Raw genomic sequence first — 15,975 nt, forward strand, 5'->3', positions numbered from 1 at the left:
TTGGCAGATGTGCCAGAACTACGACCGTCCTCCTCGATGGGGCAGTTGAAATCCCCGGCCATCACTAAGGTCCTGGTGGTGGCAAGCTGAAGCCGCAGGGTCTGGAAAAGCTCCAAACGCTCATTCTTCAGTGGGGACGCATACACGTTGATGAACCTGACAGGTTCTCCCGCCCAGTTGCCATCTACAACAAGAGCCCTGCCGCAGATGAGCTCCTGGACGGACTCAAGCGTGAATGCGCCCCCCCTGATCAGAATTGCGACCCCCGCAGACTTGCAGTCACCCCCACCGGACCAGTAGGATGGACCGTGGGACCACTCCCTGGCCAGATGTTTGAAGGACCTAGAGGAGGGAAGGGAACATTCCTGCAACATATAAACATCACACAACTGGGAAGTAAGGAAGGCATAAATAGTCTGACGTCTGAACTTGTCCTTGATGCTCCTGACATTAATGGAAAATAAGTTAATATTAGCCATCATGTAGGGAAAAAAGAAAAAGTTAGCGCAGGCAATACACCTTAGTTACCACTCCGGTCGGGTGGTCCCTCGTCGGTGTTGACTGCTGGTGACGGGATCACCAGCAGGCCCTCTTCCTCCATCTGGTCAAGCAGCGCGGCCTCAATCTCGGCGACCACCAGTTCCTCCTCTTCTGGCTCGGCCACCAGGGTCTCAACCATGTGCTCCATCTCTTCTGGCTCAGGGAGGGTATCCTCCTTTTCGCCTACGAAATCCAGAATCTTCTTTTTGGAGGATTCAGTAGCAGGGCTGTCCTCCACCTTCCTCTTTCCCCGGGTTGGAACTGGGGAGACAAGAAGGGGAAAATCCTCCTCGGAATAGATAGCGGCGGGTGGAGGAAAGGTTAATTCCACCGCTACCATGGTCTGGGGAGGGAGAGTGGCTGCCGGGGCAGGGGAAAGGACACCTGCTGAGGAGTAGGGGAAGGAGGAAGAGGAAGTGGAATCCTCAGCAGGGGTGGCCGGGGTGGGGGGGGATTGGACGGGGGTGGCAGGGGGAGGGATCGAGAGAGGGGTGACAGAACTCTTACCCTCCTTTGACTTTTTCTTCTGCTTCGGAGCTGCTGGGACCGTCTCTGGGGCTTTGGCCACCGACTCCTTGACCGCTTTGGCCTTGGTCGTCTCGGCCTTGGCCGCTGGGGCCTTGGTCGTCGCGTCCTTGACCTTCACAGGCCTGGTCGTCGGGGCCTTGTCCTCCGTAGCTGGGGTCGTCGCAACCACCGATGCCCAGGATCTCTCACGCCTGGGGCAATCCTTGTACAGATGAGCCGCCAGCCCACACAGGTTGCAGGACGTCTTCTTCGGGCAGTCCTTCGAGCTGTGTCCCGTCACTCGACAAATCCTGCAGGCATCCTCCTTGCAGTCCTTCATCTCGTGGCCGTTCTTGCCGCATCTCCTGCAGTTCCGCGGCATGTCCGGGTAATAGATGAGGCCGTAGGAGTTGCCCAGGGAGAATGTCGGGGGCAGGTGCCGAAGTCCGTCTGAGTACGCCAGGTCCCTGTGAAGTCTAACGGTCACCGACCACTTACCTGTCCAGAAGCCGAGTCCATTCAGGATGTGAGAGGGTTCCTTCACAACCAAACAGAAGCGTCTCAGGAAGGTACAGATGTCTTGGCCTGGGGTGTGCGGGTTGCGCATGGAGACCGTGATCCTCCTTTCATCCCTCTGGATAGGGCAGCTACCTGTAAAGGCAGAGAAAGAATTATCCGGTCCTTTTGCGCTTACCATTTCCCAGAACCTCCTGCAGGTGTTCACAGTGGCGAAGGTGACGAAGAAGATCCCCGTCAAGAAGGTCTGGATGCTGAGGGTGTCCGACCTGGAGAAGCCTCGATCCAGCAGCATCTTCTGGCAGAACACGTCCGAGGACATGTCCGGCACCCTCCCATCCACTTCCTTCAGCTTCAGGGCCACCGTCTGCCGCATCCATGGCTCCAGGGCTGGAGCTTCGTGGCGGGGCTTCTGGGGTCCCTTCTGCTGGCCAGTCGTGGAGGCAGAGTCCTTGGGGTCAGAATCGGCTCCTGGCTGGGCCCTCCTGGCTGTCCCCAGCTCCAGGCTCTTCTTTTCGGCCTTCCTCGCAGCGCTTGCCATGGCTTTCCTCCTGCAGTTACTTCTTGGAGCTGGATCTGGAACTCTTCCCGGAATGGGTGGAGCTATGCAGATTCTTCTCCCGTCGCGTTCTGGACAAATTCCCCGAAAGGTCTTTGTCTCGATGATTTTCTTCCTCGAAGATTCCACAGGACAGCCCGATTCTTTTCCGAGTCTTCGTCTTCTTCTGGATTCTTTAGAGCTTCTTCCTCCCACCGATATCCGCCTTCGTTCTCTGATGTCAGCTGGGCTCCGAAGCTCTTCTCCTTCCGAGTTCGATCGCTCTCGTCAAGTGTAGATTGTAGCTCTTGTGTTCTTAAAAGAACAGATACTACACTTGATCTTAGCCAAAAGGCCGAGAAGCGATAACCAGAATTGGTTTCAAACTACGGAGCCACCCAAGGATCCTGAAAAGTCCATTTGTGGAGATGAGCTCCTGGACTCCCGTTAAGAAGACATGTTGTCAACCTCTAGATCCCTTACATGCCTGCACTTTTCGGCTTGCTGCTGCTGCAATCCACGCGTTTTAGATCTGCATAACTCCACCTCTTTAAACACAGCACCTTCACCCCCTGCTGTTCCCACCCGCCTCAACACCGTTGGAAGGGAGGAGAACCAATTAAGGCGGGGGGTGGGGTGGAACGAGCAGCTGTCTACCCTTAGCAGGAGGGCTCCTGATTACATACCTCTCCTGCTGCTGCTGCTGCTGGCTGTCCAGCAGCAGACTGAAGGTGGCTGCTGCTGTGCACAGGTATATAAAGGCTCAGAGCCTATTATGACACGCGCAGCCAGCGTTCCATTGCCACATTCCATCTACTGCAGGCAGGATACCTGGCTGGCTGAATGTCGCTGAGAAGCTCACAGAGACCGCCATAAGCAACAGTTTAACAGAATGCCACAGACTAATCAACCAAACTTTTTGGGTTGGGTTCTCTTTTATAGTCTGCAGGCATTAAATGAAAGAAGTCAGTGTTCCAGCAGAAGGAGACAACGTTTCAGAAAAGGCATTGTAGCAAACCAAAAAAGAAATTTTAAGCGCAGCAGAGTAACCAGCGCACATACCTGTTAGCTCAGGTGAGTTTAAAAGGCTGCTGTTGATAACAAGGGCATTTGCTAAATAGATGGTGTGTGTGCAACAATATACTGAAAGGTCAATTATATTGTGCAGCTTATCTCACCACCTGTAGTTATTTAGGTGAAAGCTCCAAAATGCTTGCCTAATATGTCTGTTTATCCAAAAGGAAGTAAAAAGGGAGAGCTAGAAAGATAGCATTGCATCACATTACATGGCAATGCAATGCACAGTTGCTGAAGTTGAACCAAAATGAGCTTGTAATCTGGCTTCTGCAACTTTGAACATGAAAAATCCAATGAGGAGAAGAAAAGCAAAGCCAAAGAGTCCATCCCAAAATCCGACAAACAAGCAAAATGAACAAAAAACATTGAATTCAATTCTTTCTGATTTTAGAAACTGCATTAAAGAAGGGGTGCACCGGTCCTGGAGATACTGCAATACCAGGTCAATGCGTGGAGTGGACAGAGCAAGCTCTTTTTCCATCTCCCTGTTCTAAAAATCCATTTAATATATGGTCCCCAGATAGGGGACGTATCAGATATTAAACTGATAAGAACAGATACTACACTTGATCTTAGCCAAAAGGCCGAGAAGCGATAACCAGAATTGGTTTCAAACTACGGAGCCACCCAAGGATCCTGAAAAGTCCATTTGTGGAGATGAGCTCCTGGACTCCCGTTAAGAAGACATGTTGTCAACCTCTAGATCCCTTACATGCCTGCACTTTTCGGCTTGCTGCTGCTGCAATCCACGCGTTTTAGATCTGCATAACTCCACCTCTTTAAACACAGCACCTTCACCCCCTGCTGTTCCCACCCGCCTCAACACCGTTGGAAGGGAGGAGAACCAATTAAGGCGGGGGGTGGGGTGGAACGAGCAGCTGTCTACCCTTAGCAGGAGGGCTCCTGATTACATACCTCTCCTGCTGCTGCTGCTGCTGGCTGTCCAGCAGCAGACTGAAGGTGGCTGCTGCTGTGCACAGGTATATAAAGGCTCAGAGCCTATTATGACACGCGCAGCCAGCGTTCCATTGCCACATTCCATCTACTGCAGGCAGGATACCTGGCTGGCTGAATGTCGCTGAGAAGCTCACAGAGACCGCCATAAGCAACAGTTTAACAGAATGCCACAGACTAATCAACCAAACTTTTTGGGTTGGGTTCTCTTTTATAGTCTGCAGGCATTAAATGAAAGAAGTCAGTGTTCCAGCAGAAGGAGACAACGTTTCAGAAAAGGCATTGTAGCAAACCAAAAAAGAAATTTTAAGCGCAGCAGAGTAACCAGCGCACATACCTGTTAGCTCAGGTGAGTTTAAAAGGCTGCTGTTGATAACAAGGGCATTTGCTAAATAGATGGTGTGTGTGCAAAAATATACTGAAAGGTCAATTATATTGTGCAGCTTATCTCACCACCTGTAGTTATTTAGGTGAAAGCTCCAAAATGCTTGCCTAATATGTCTGTTTATCCAAAAGGAAGTAAAAAGGGAGAGCTAGAAAGATAGCATTGCATCACATTACATGGCAATGCAATGCACAGTTGCTGAAGTTGAACCAAAATGAGCTTGTAATCTGGCTTCTGCAACTTTGAACATGAAAAATCCAATGAGGAGAAGAAAAGCAAAGCCAAAGAGTCCATCCCAAAATCCGACAAACAAGCAAAATGAACAAAAAACATTGAATTCAATTCTTTCTGATTTTAGAAACTGCATTAAAGAAGGGGTGCACCGGTCCTGGAGATACTGCAATACCAGGTCAATGCGTGGAGTGGACAGAGCAAGCTCTTTTTCCATCTCCCTGTTCTAAAAATCCATTTAATATATGGTCCCCAGATAGGGGACGTATCAGATATTAAACTGATAAGAACAGATACTACACTTGATCTTAGCCAAAAGGCCGAGAAGCGATAACCAGAATTGGTTTCAAACTACGGAGCCACCCAAGGATCCTGAAAAGTCCATTTGTGGAGATGAGCTCCTGGACTCCCGTTAAGAAGACATGTTGTCAACCTCTAGATCCCTTACATGCCTGCACTTTTCGGCTTGCTGCTGCTGCAATCCACGCGTTTTAGATCTGCATAACTCCACCTCTTTAAACACAGCACCTTCACCCCCTGCTGTTCCCACCCGCCTCAACACCGTTGGAAGGGAGGAGAACCAATTAAGGCGGGGGGTGGGGTGGAACGAGCAGCTGTCTACCCTTAGCAGGAGGGCTCCTGATTACATACCTCTCCTGCTGCTGCTGCTGCTGGCTGTCCAGCAGCAGACTGAAGATGGCTGCTGCTGTGCACAGGTATATAAAGGCTCAGAGCCTATTATGACACGCGCAGCCAGCGTTCCATTGCCACATTCCATCTACTGCAGGCAGGATACCTGGCTGGCTGAATGTCGCTGAGAAGCTCACAGAGACCGCCATAAGCAACAGTTTAACAGAATGCCACAGACTAATCAACCAAACTTTTTGGGTTGGGTTCTCTTTTATAGTCTGCAGGCATTAAATGAAAGAAGTCAGTGTTCCAGCAGAAGGAGACAACGTTTCAGAAAAGGCATTGTAGCAAACCAAAAAAGAAATTTTAAGCGCAGCAGAGTAACCAGCGCACATACCTGTTAGCTCAGGTGAGTTTAAAAGGCTGCTGTTGATAACAAGGGCATTTGCTAAATAGATGGTGTGTGTGCAACAATATACTGAAAGGTCAATTATATTATGCAGCTTATCTCACCACCTGTAGTTATTTAGGTGAAAGCTCCAAAATGCTTGCCTAATATGTCGGTTTATCCAAAAGGAAGTAAAAAGGGAGAGCTAGAAAGATAGCATTGCATCACATTACATGGCAATGCAATGCACAGTTGCTGAAGTTGAACCAAAATGAGCTTGTAATCTGGCTTCTGCAACTTTGAACATGAAAAATCCAATGAGGAGAAGAAAAGCAAAGCCAAAGAGTCCATCCCAAAATCCGACAAACAAGCAAAATGAACAAAAAACATTGAATTCAATTCTTTCTGATTTTAGAAACTGCATTAAAGAAGGGGTGCACCGGTCCTGGAGATACTGCAATACCAGGTCAATGCGTGGAGTGGACAGAGCAAGCTCTTTTTCCATCTCCCTGTTCTAAAAATCCATTTAATATATGGTCCCCAGATAGGGGACGTATCAGATATTAAACTGATAAGAACAGATTTTTTTTTTTTTTATCGAAAGCCCGAATTCGTGTACAAAACCCGAGTGCGCTTAAAAAAGTGACAAGTGCCACAAAAAAAGTGCACTAGGATGCTGGTCTTCTTGAAACCCTCTCCAAAAGGAGAAGGGTCCCCCAAACCATTCCCCGTCCCTCCGAGCCAGAAGGCCACAGCGAGGAACAGGGACAAATAGCCACCTCCAGCCGGAGCCAGAGGCGACCCAATCTTACCCCCAATACCTGCCCGAGTTCTCACCCGAGCAAGGCACTGGGAGCCAAAGACTGTGCTCCCCTCCCGGAAGAGGGGAGACAACAATGCTCTCCTCCCGAAAGAGGAGAGTCAGGGGGGTTCAGGGGGGAGCGGAACCTGATGGCCACACACTCCCCCCCTAGACCTGCCAAGAGAGGAACCCGTAAGGGAACCGCATCCCGACAAAATCCTAGTAAGGACGTGGACACACGTGAAAAAGTGGACACACAGTGACAAAAAAAATTAAATAAATAGTGAAGGTTTCACAGTATAATACTGCCCGGACCTTCGACCGGGAATTGAAAAATTCCCCATCCTAAGGCCAGAAGGCCCGGAATAAGGGTGTGTGTGAAGAAAGAAATATTGAAGTGCTAGTGCAAATGTGCCATAAACTCAAGTGGGGTTCCCAATCCCAGTGAGTTAAGGCACCCCAGGGTCACCACTCCTGGGGCACTTCACACTTCGGGCTTTCGATCTTCCCCGGCCCAATGGCGTCGATCCTGGGGGGCCATGCTTTCCACCAGATGACTATATTAGCCAACTGGCGTACTAACAAGTGCCTAAACCCCAGTGTGCATAATGTATCAATCTACTAGGGCGGCCAACATCCAAAACCGCCTTTTCGAAAGATACTACACTTGATCTTAGCCAAAAGGCCGAGAAGCGATAACCAGAATTGGTTTCAAACTACGGAGCCACCCAAGGATCCTGAAAAGTCCATTTGTGGAGATGAGCTCCTGGACTCCCGTTAAGAAGACATGTTGTCAACCTCTAGATCCCTTACATGCCTGCACTTTTCGGCTTGCTGCTGCTGCAATCCACGCGTTTTAGATCTGCATAACTCCACCTCTTTAAACACAGCACCTTCACCCCCTGCTGTTCCCACCCGCCTCAACACCGTTGGAAGGGAGGAGAACCAATTAAGGCGGGGGGTGGGGTGGAACGAGCAGCTGTCTACCCTTAGCAGGAGGGCTCCTGATTACATACCTCTCCTGCTGCTGCTGCTGCTGGCTGTCCAGCAGCAGACTGAAGGTGGCTGCTGCTGTGCACAGGTATATAAAGGCTCAGAGCCTATTATGACACGCGCAGCCAGCGTTCCATTGCCACATTCCATCTACTGCAGGCAGGATACCTGGCTGGCTGAATGTCGCTGAGAAGCTCACAGAGACCGCCATAAGCAACAGTTTAACAGAATGCCACAGACTAATCAACCAAACTTTTTGGGTTGGGTTCTCTTTTATAGTCTGCAGGCATTAAATGAAAGAAGTCAGTGTTCCAGCAGAAGGAGACAACGTTTCAGAAAAGGCATTGTAGCAAACCAAAAAAGAAATTTTAAGCGCAGCAGAGTAACCAGCGCACATACCTGTTAGCTCAGGTGAGTTTAAAAGGCTGCTGTTGATAACAAGGGCATTTGCTAAATAGATGGTGTGTGTGCAACAATATACTGAAAAGTCAATTATATTGTGCAGCTTATCTCACCACCTGTAGTTATTTAGGTGAAAGCTCCAAAATGCTTGCCTAATATGTCTGTTTATCCAAAAGGAAGTAAAAAGGGAGAGCTAGAAAGATAGCATTGCATCACATTACATGGCAATGCAATGCACAGTTGCTGAAGTTGAACCAAAATGAGCTTGTAATCTGGCTTCTGCAACTTTGAACATGAAAAATCCAATGAGGAGAAGAAAAGCAAAGCCAAAGAGTCCATCCCAAAATCCGACAAACAAGCAAAATGAACAAAAAACATTGAATTCAATTCTTTCTGATTTTAGAAACTGCATTAAAGAAGGGGTGCACCGGTCCTGGAGATACTGCAATACCAGGTCAATGCGTGGAGTGGACAGAGCAAGCTCTTTTTCCATCTCCCTGTTCTAAAAATCCATTTAATATATGGTCCCCAGATAGGGGACGTATCAGATATTAAACTGATAAGAACAGATTTTTTTTTTTTTTTTTTTTTCCAAACACTCAGAAATTAAGTTTTATAATCTTAAATCGTATATCACCAAACTCAAGATTTTAGTTCCATCATCGTGTTTAGATATTATATTTATATTTTTTCATTTGAATTAATATATATAAAGTTAAACATAACAATTCCTTTGCAGTTTCAACAGTTTCCAAACAAATCACCACTGACATTACTTCACCCGGTTTCCCAAACTAAATATCCCCTTTTTCTCTTTTACTTTCCTCCCAACAAAACCCCTTAACTTCTTTTCTTCCTCCTCATGCTCTAACCGCATCTGTTCCCTATCATACTCTTCCTCATCATCTCTGAAAGTCACCACCTTCTCCAACACTTTACCCTTTTCCTCTTTTACTTCTTTCTTTTCACCAGATACTTTCCTTGATCCACAATTTTCCTGTACCGTTACCTTTTTCTTCAATTTCACCTTTAAACTTTCAACTTCTTTTCCCTGCTTATTCTCCTCTATAATTATGGCATCAACTTCCTTCTTCATTTTATCACCAATATCTTCCTTTTGTCCTCCAAAGTTCTTTTCAAAAGTTCCTTTGCTGCTTTCCATGTAACAATACCCAGAACTCCCGTTTACCATAATCCTCCCATTATGCAAATTTTCTTCTCCTGTTGTCCACACCAAAAAACGTCTCTTTCCGTTCCAAATACCAACTTTGTTCCTGTATAATTTCTGAAACTTTACCATCTTACATTTAGATTCCAAAAAAACCATTATCTCCTCTATTTCCACAAACGGATTGTCCATGTAAATTATCACACTCTTCGGTTTCCCCATGAATGATGCACTTACTCCAATTTTCCCAGAATCCTCTTCACTCCAGCCTTTGAAAAAATGAATGCACTTTTCCTCAGAAACTAGAGTCACATCACAAACTTTACCTTGCTTTATTTCTTGCATACAGTAGATATCCTTCTCCAAAACTTCATATTTCCTCAAAATTTCCAGAATCCATTTTTCTTCCAAAAAAGTTTCTTCCGTCTCCCGTTTCACAAAAAAACGTAAGCATCTCTTCTTTTTCCAAAACTCCATCTCAACGATCCGTTTTCCTTCCGTTTTTTCCTTTTAATCCTCCAAATGTTGCCACCACAGCTATGTGTGGCGACAGTTGCCCCCCACAGCTATGTGTGGTGACAAGGTGATCGCCTCTCGTTGCCCAGGGACTAATCCGACTCCCTAATAGCAGCAGGGGGGTTTAGCTCCACCGATAAGTGTAGCGATCCCCCCAGGCCAAGGAGCCGGGTACCCCAAGCGCCTCCCAGCCAAGACCAAGGCAGAAACCGCTAGATCACTGCACTTGATCTTAGCCAAAAGGCCGAGAAGCGATAACCAGAATTGGTTTTAAACTACGGAGCCACCCAAGGATCCTGAAAAGTCCATTTGTGGAGATGAGCTCCTGGACTCCCGTTAAGAAGACATGTTGTCAACCTCTAGATCCCTTACATGCCTGCACTTTTTGGCTTGCTGCTGCTGCAATCCACGCGTTTTAGATCTGCATAACTCCACCTCTTTAAACACAGCACCTTCACCCCCTGCTGTTCCCACCCGCCTCAACACCGTTGGAAGGGAGGAGAACCAATTAAGGCGGGGGGTGGGGTGGAACGAGCAGCTGTCTACCCTTAGCAGGAGGGCTCCTGATTACATACCTCTCCTGCTGCTGCTGCTGCTGGCTGTCCAGCAGCAGACTGAAGGTGGCTGCTGCTGTGCACAGGTATATAAAGGCTCAGAGCCTATTATGACACGCGCAGCCAGCGTTCCATTGCCACATTCCATCTACTGCAGGCAGGATACCTGGCTGGCTGAATGTCGCTGAGAAGCTCACAGAGACCGCCATAAGCAACAGTTTAACAGAATGCCACAGACTAATCAACCAAACTTTTTGGGTTGGGTTCTCTTTTATAGTCTGCAGGCATTAAATGAAAGAAGTCAGTGTTCCAGCAGAAGGAGACAACGTTTCAGAAAAGGCATTGTAGCAAACCAAAAAAGAAATTTTAAGCGCAGCAGAGTAACCAGCGCACATACCTGTTAGCTCAGGTGAGTTTAAAAGGCTGCTGTTGATAACAAGGGCATTTGCTAAATAGATGGTGTGTGTGCAACAATATACTGAAAGGTCAATTATATTGTGCAGCTTATCTCACCACCTGTAGTTATTTAGGTGAAAGCTCCAAAATGCTTGCCTAATATGTCTGTTTATCCAAAAGGAAGTAAAAAGGGAGAGCTAGAAAGATAGCATTGCATCACATTACATGGCAATGCAATGCACAGTTGCTGAAGTTGAACCAAAATGAGCTTGTAATCTGGCTTCTGCAACTTTGAACATGAAAAATCCAATGAGGAGAAGAAAAGCAAAGCCAAAGAGTCCATCCCAAAATCCGACAAACAAGCAAAATGAACAAAAAACATTGAATTCAATTCTTTCTGATTTTAGAAACTGCATTAAAGAAGGGGTGCACCGGTCCTGGAGATACTGCAATACCAGGTCAATGCGTGGAGTGGACAGAGCAAGCTCTTTTTCCATCTCCCTGTTCTAAAAATCCATTTAATATATGGTCCCCAGATAGGGGACGTATCAGATATTAAACTGATAAGAACAGATTTTTTTTTTTTAATTTGGCTATCCCCTGCAGAGGGATAAAACCGTTTATTAAAACTTTAACAATTTACAAGCATAATTAAACAAATACCAAACGTTAAAAGACAAATGAAATTTACAAAACAAAAAAATACAAAGATTTTAAATAATTAGGTTCCTTTGGTCAACAAGCCATTTTTTGGAAATATGTACATTCTTCTTTTTGTCAATTAAATAATAAGTATACATTTCACATAAACATAAACTTAAAACATCATTCACTGATAAAACATCTTGTTTAAAAATAGCAATGTTGCGCGCTTTCCAGAGAGATGACTTGGCGCAGTTCACTGTCTTCCAAGCCATTGTGTACTGGTCCATTGTGGGGCATTCCATAAGTCCGTATAGCACAGTTTTATATGTAAAGTCCTTGAGGTCTGCCACCCTTTCCAGTAGGGGGAGCAGTCTTCTCCAGAAATCCTTTGCAAAATTACATGTCCATAATAGATGTTCCACCGTTTCCTCGTCTTGGCATCCGGTTCTTGGGCAGATGGCAGACCTCACAAATCCTCTTCTGTATTGGAATGCCCGGCAAGGAAGACAGCGGTGCATGCAACTCCAAGCCAGATCTCTCTGTTCATTAAAAAGATAAAAAACGTTAATCATTTTCCAGATAGACATAGATTTGTCATCATCATATCTGTCAACATTACATATTTCCTCACTTTTACGTATTTCTTTAATTAATTTCTTACTATTTCTTAATTCCTCTATTTTCTTAGTCCCTAAATTAAAATCGGACACTATTTTCCTTAAAATCTCATAATGCGTCGACAAATTAAAAGCATGGGGCACAGATATATTAACTTCATACCATCCAAACTTTCTCATAAAAAATCCTGTATTAAAACGCATAAAAAAGGACCAATAGTGATTCTTAAAAAGGGCATTAAAACAGTAAACGAACAGATGGATTAAAAGAAACCTATTAAAATCTGGAAAATCTTTACCACCTTTTACTTTTGATTTCATCACGATTTCTCTTTTCAGCTTTTCCATTTTTGAGTTCCAAAAGAAGGTAAAACAGGTTTTGGTTATCTTTTTTAAAACATTAACAGGCGGGGGGAAAACCATGCTAAGATACAATAAAAGAGGTAAAATCACCATCTTTAAAACCAATACTTTACCCTCCATTGTAAGTCTCCTCATGTTCCACATACATATTTTCGTATTTACTTTCTGTGTAACTGTTTCCCAACTATTATAACCATCATTATTTTCAGTGAATGATATACCTAAAATGGAAATGGATTCGGAGACATTAATTGGTACATCACGTAAAATCATCCCCCCAACACTTAAAATGTTACACTTATTAAAATTGATTTTAAAACCAGAAGCTAGGCAAAAGGATTGCACTTGATGGAGAGTGGCCGTAAGTGATGGTGCATCTGTACACAAGACCGCCACGTCATCCATGTAGCCTACAACCTTGGCCTCCAAACCACCGCTTCCAGGCAGAGGGACACCGCATATCTGTTTATTTTGGCGTATTGCACATAACATTGGTTCCAGTGCACAGATAAACAGTAGGGGGGACAGAGGGCATCCCTGTTTCACCCCTGACCGTAAAAATACCTCTTGTGTCTTAAAACCATTCACTAAAATCTTACTTGTACAATCCTTGTAAAATGCTTTAAGCGATAGTAAAAACCCTTCTGGTATGCCCATTTTCTCTAAAACTTTAAAAAGATAAAAGTGTGAGACACGGTCAAATGCTTTTTCAAAATCAATAGATAAAATCGCCATTTTCCCCTTTCTGTCTTTTACATCCTCAATACAGTCTTTCACTAAATTCAGATTGTCCCATATACTGCGCCCCGGCACCCCACACACTTGATTAGAATGAATAACTTTGCTGATGACTTCTTTTAGACGATTTGCACAAATTTTAGCCATTATTTTATAGTCACAATTTAAAAGTGTTATTGGTCTCCAGTTTTCTAATTTTGATTTATCACCTTTTTTGTATAGGAGGGAGACTTCACCTTTCTTCCAGGAATTTAATAAAACCTTATTATTAAAAACCTCAGTAAACAAATAAAACAAATCATCTTTTAAAATATCATAAAAACATACATAAAATTCTATTGGGATGCCATCAGGACCAGGGACCTTTCCAGTTTTAAAACTTTTAATAGTTTTTAACACTTCTTGTTCCGTTAAAACTTGGGATAAAAACTCTTGGGATGCGGGATCTAAAACAGCTGTTAGTCCTTGCAGCGAATCATCCATTAATTTATTATCTATATTTTTTCCATTAAAAAGATTAGAAAAAAAAACCTCAACTTTACCCAGCATATTTTTTATATTATTCTCACCATCTATATGGTCAATTATCACTTTTTCTTTTTTATTTTTCCTAAAAAAATATCTGGAACACTTTTCATTTTCTTCTATATGTTGTACTCTAGAACGAAAAATTATCTCTTTTCCTTTTTGTTCTAGCCATTTTGAAATCTCTTCTTTTAAGTTTGAAATATCAAGTTGTACATCTATCCCATTGTCTCTGAGCTTAAATAATGTTTGTAGGCGGGTATTTAAAATTCTATATTCTTCATATTTTTCTTTGGCTCTACATATACTCTTTTTAATAAAAAAGTCTTTTATTTTTACTTTCATTCTATCCCACCATACACTCATAGTCTCATTTGTTTTTTTCCCTTTTCTACATTTCCTATAAAACTCAATAAAATCTGATAAAATCTGCGGGTCGGTTAAAAGGGATACGTTCATTTTCCAGCTTTTCTTACCACATTTTTTGTTGTCATTTACTTTTATGGTAAAGGATAAAAGTTTATGGTCTGAAAATATATTAGCTAAAACTTCACATTTGGCAGGTATTGTTTTATCTGAACCAAAAATAAAATCAATCCTAGAGCTACAATTAGCATTGCTCCAAGTGAAACCGGCGTCCTCTGGGCTGTCACTATGACACTCTTTATATATGTCTATCAATTTAGCATCTTTGACTATATCATGTAGCATACCTGAGGTTTTATCGTAGTTCCTGCTTACAGAGCTGGAGCGCCGGTTTTCACCTTTTAAAACACAATTAAAATCCCCTGCTAAGATAAAAGGTTCAGAGTTATTAATAAATAATGGTAAAAGATCAAGCATTTCGGCTCTTTCATTTTTCTCTGGGGATCCATAAAAATTTAAAAACTGCCATCTAATACCATCAATAAAAGCTTTTACTAATAAAATACGACCTGGTAAAATTTCCTGAATAAAATCAATTAAAACGTTCCCTTTAAAAAGTATGGCTACACCCGCTGATCCTGCAGCATTCGATCCGGACCAGACAGATGGCCCACACTTCCACTCATCTTTATATTTTTGATATGACATTTCATGTGGGATATTACATTCTTGCAGAAAAAATACAGATGCAGTAAAACACGTAAAAAAATTAAAAAGAGCAGTTCTTCTCGTGTTAGATTTTATGCCTCTCACGTTGAGGGAAATACCTTTCAGTTCAGCCATCATTAGAAAATGTAGAAATTTTACTTAGGTAACTAAGAGCAACGGATTTTCCTGTCCGATGAACCTGATCAGACCACTGGGCTTGCGCCTCCCTCCTCATCTGATAGTATCGTCACGAGAGTCTCCGTGGAGGAGGAAAGATTACCACATTTATATAAACCCGACGCTACACTGGCATAGCTCGGAGGGCTGGCTGGCAGAACCCGCTGGGTCTCCATTGGCTGGCCATGCAGTTCCTCATCAGGTGGGTCCCCGAGGGGTTCCGCCGCCCCTGTTTGACCTGTAGAAGGTCGTCCTATAGGAGGAGGTTGCGCACAAGGCAGAGCCTCTGACTCTTCAGAGGCAGCAAGATCCCGGTCCCCACCTGTAGCAGCGGAGACCGAAACCCCTGAGGGTCCAGCGTCCACGTCCCCTTCTGGAGAAGTGTCCATCTGTTCACCTCCTGCTGCCTCCTCCGAACCACCCTTTTTCTTTTTCTTAGGACCCACCTTTATCCACTCAGCGCCCTCAGCACTAGGAGACCCAGACTGGGCATGGGCTTCTGTGTCGGCCTTTTGCCGGTCCCTTTTGACCTTACCAGTAGTGCCCTTCTGCTCCTTCTCAGCCCTCCTTTTGGACTCCCGCAGGTCCTGCAGCCAATTTTTGGGATTTGGTATTTTACCTGTCATAGACTCTGGAGACACTTCACTATTTGGTACGCCCTTATTGTCTCCAGAGGCTCCAGGTTGTTGTTCCTCCTCCTGAGGGGTGGTCTGATCTTTTGGTCCTTGGTCGGATGTCTTGGACTTCCCCTTTTGCTCATCTTCCCGAAATCTGTGAGGGCAAGAAAAATAAAAGTGACCTGGAGTCTGGCAAAAACTGCATTTCTTTTCCTTAGGGCATTCTTTTGTCTCATGTTCTTCACTAGCACAATTTCTACATGATACATGACAGTTTTCTTTTGAATGACCATAGCGCCCACAATTTCTGCAATATACTGGCATCCCAGAAAAGAAGAAATCCCCATTTGTTTGCCCAATTTTGAAACGGGCAGGGGGGAGCCGTATACCACCTGGTGTATTTGGATCTCTTGTACACTTCACAAGGAATTTCCACTTAGATGTCCATATGTTATATTCGTTTAATATCTTCCCAATACATTTAACACTTTTAAAATAAATTGCTAGAAATGACATTACTTCTGGAGCAGAAACAAAGGGCGAAAATATTTTTACAATAACCAGTCTTACCTCATCCAGGACGTGCTCAACAATTTGTATCCCTTTCAAAACAGGACTATTT

General features: G+C 44.3%; 5 non-coding genes and 2 pseudogenes across 5 annotated transcripts; all 7 read right to left on the bottom strand.

Moving 5' to 3' along the window:
* Window positions 1-2,395: 2,395 nt before the first annotated feature.
* Window positions 2,396-2,468, bottom strand: LOC141241934 (U2 spliceosomal RNA; annotated as a pseudogene).
* Window positions 2,469-3,583: 1,115 nt separating this feature from the next.
* Window positions 3,584-3,774, bottom strand: LOC141241775 (U2 spliceosomal RNA). The gene has a single exon (XR_012306471.1). It is a non-coding gene; the product is annotated as a U2 spliceosomal RNA (small nuclear RNA).
* A 1,115-nt stretch (window positions 3,775-4,889) lies between these two features.
* Window positions 4,890-5,080, bottom strand: LOC141241776 (U2 spliceosomal RNA). The gene has a single exon (XR_012306472.1). It is a non-coding gene; the product is annotated as a U2 spliceosomal RNA (small nuclear RNA).
* A 1,115-nt stretch (window positions 5,081-6,195) lies between these two features.
* LOC141241917 (U2 spliceosomal RNA) lies at window positions 6,196-6,381 on the bottom strand. Its single transcript, XR_012306600.1, has one exon. It is a non-coding gene; the product is annotated as a U2 spliceosomal RNA (small nuclear RNA).
* A 792-nt stretch (window positions 6,382-7,173) lies between these two features.
* LOC141241954 (U2 spliceosomal RNA) lies at window positions 7,174-7,265 on the bottom strand (annotated as a pseudogene).
* A 1,115-nt stretch (window positions 7,266-8,380) lies between these two features.
* Window positions 8,381-8,573, bottom strand: LOC141241924 (U2 spliceosomal RNA). The gene has a single exon (XR_012306606.1). It is a non-coding gene; the product is annotated as a U2 spliceosomal RNA (small nuclear RNA).
* Window positions 8,574-11,018: 2,445 nt separating this feature from the next.
* LOC141241915 (U2 spliceosomal RNA) lies at window positions 11,019-11,209 on the bottom strand. The gene has a single exon (XR_012306599.1). It is a non-coding gene; the product is annotated as a U2 spliceosomal RNA (small nuclear RNA).
* Window positions 11,210-15,975: the final 4,766 nt, after the last annotated feature.

Source organism: Phyllobates terribilis, unplaced genomic scaffold (genome assembly GCF_046119375.1).
Source record: "Phyllobates terribilis strain yellow unplaced genomic scaffold, ASM4611937v1 Scaffold_1024__1_contigs__length_465996, whole genome shotgun sequence".
NCBI classification, from domain to species: domain Eukaryota; kingdom Metazoa; phylum Chordata; class Amphibia; order Anura; family Dendrobatidae; genus Phyllobates; species Phyllobates terribilis.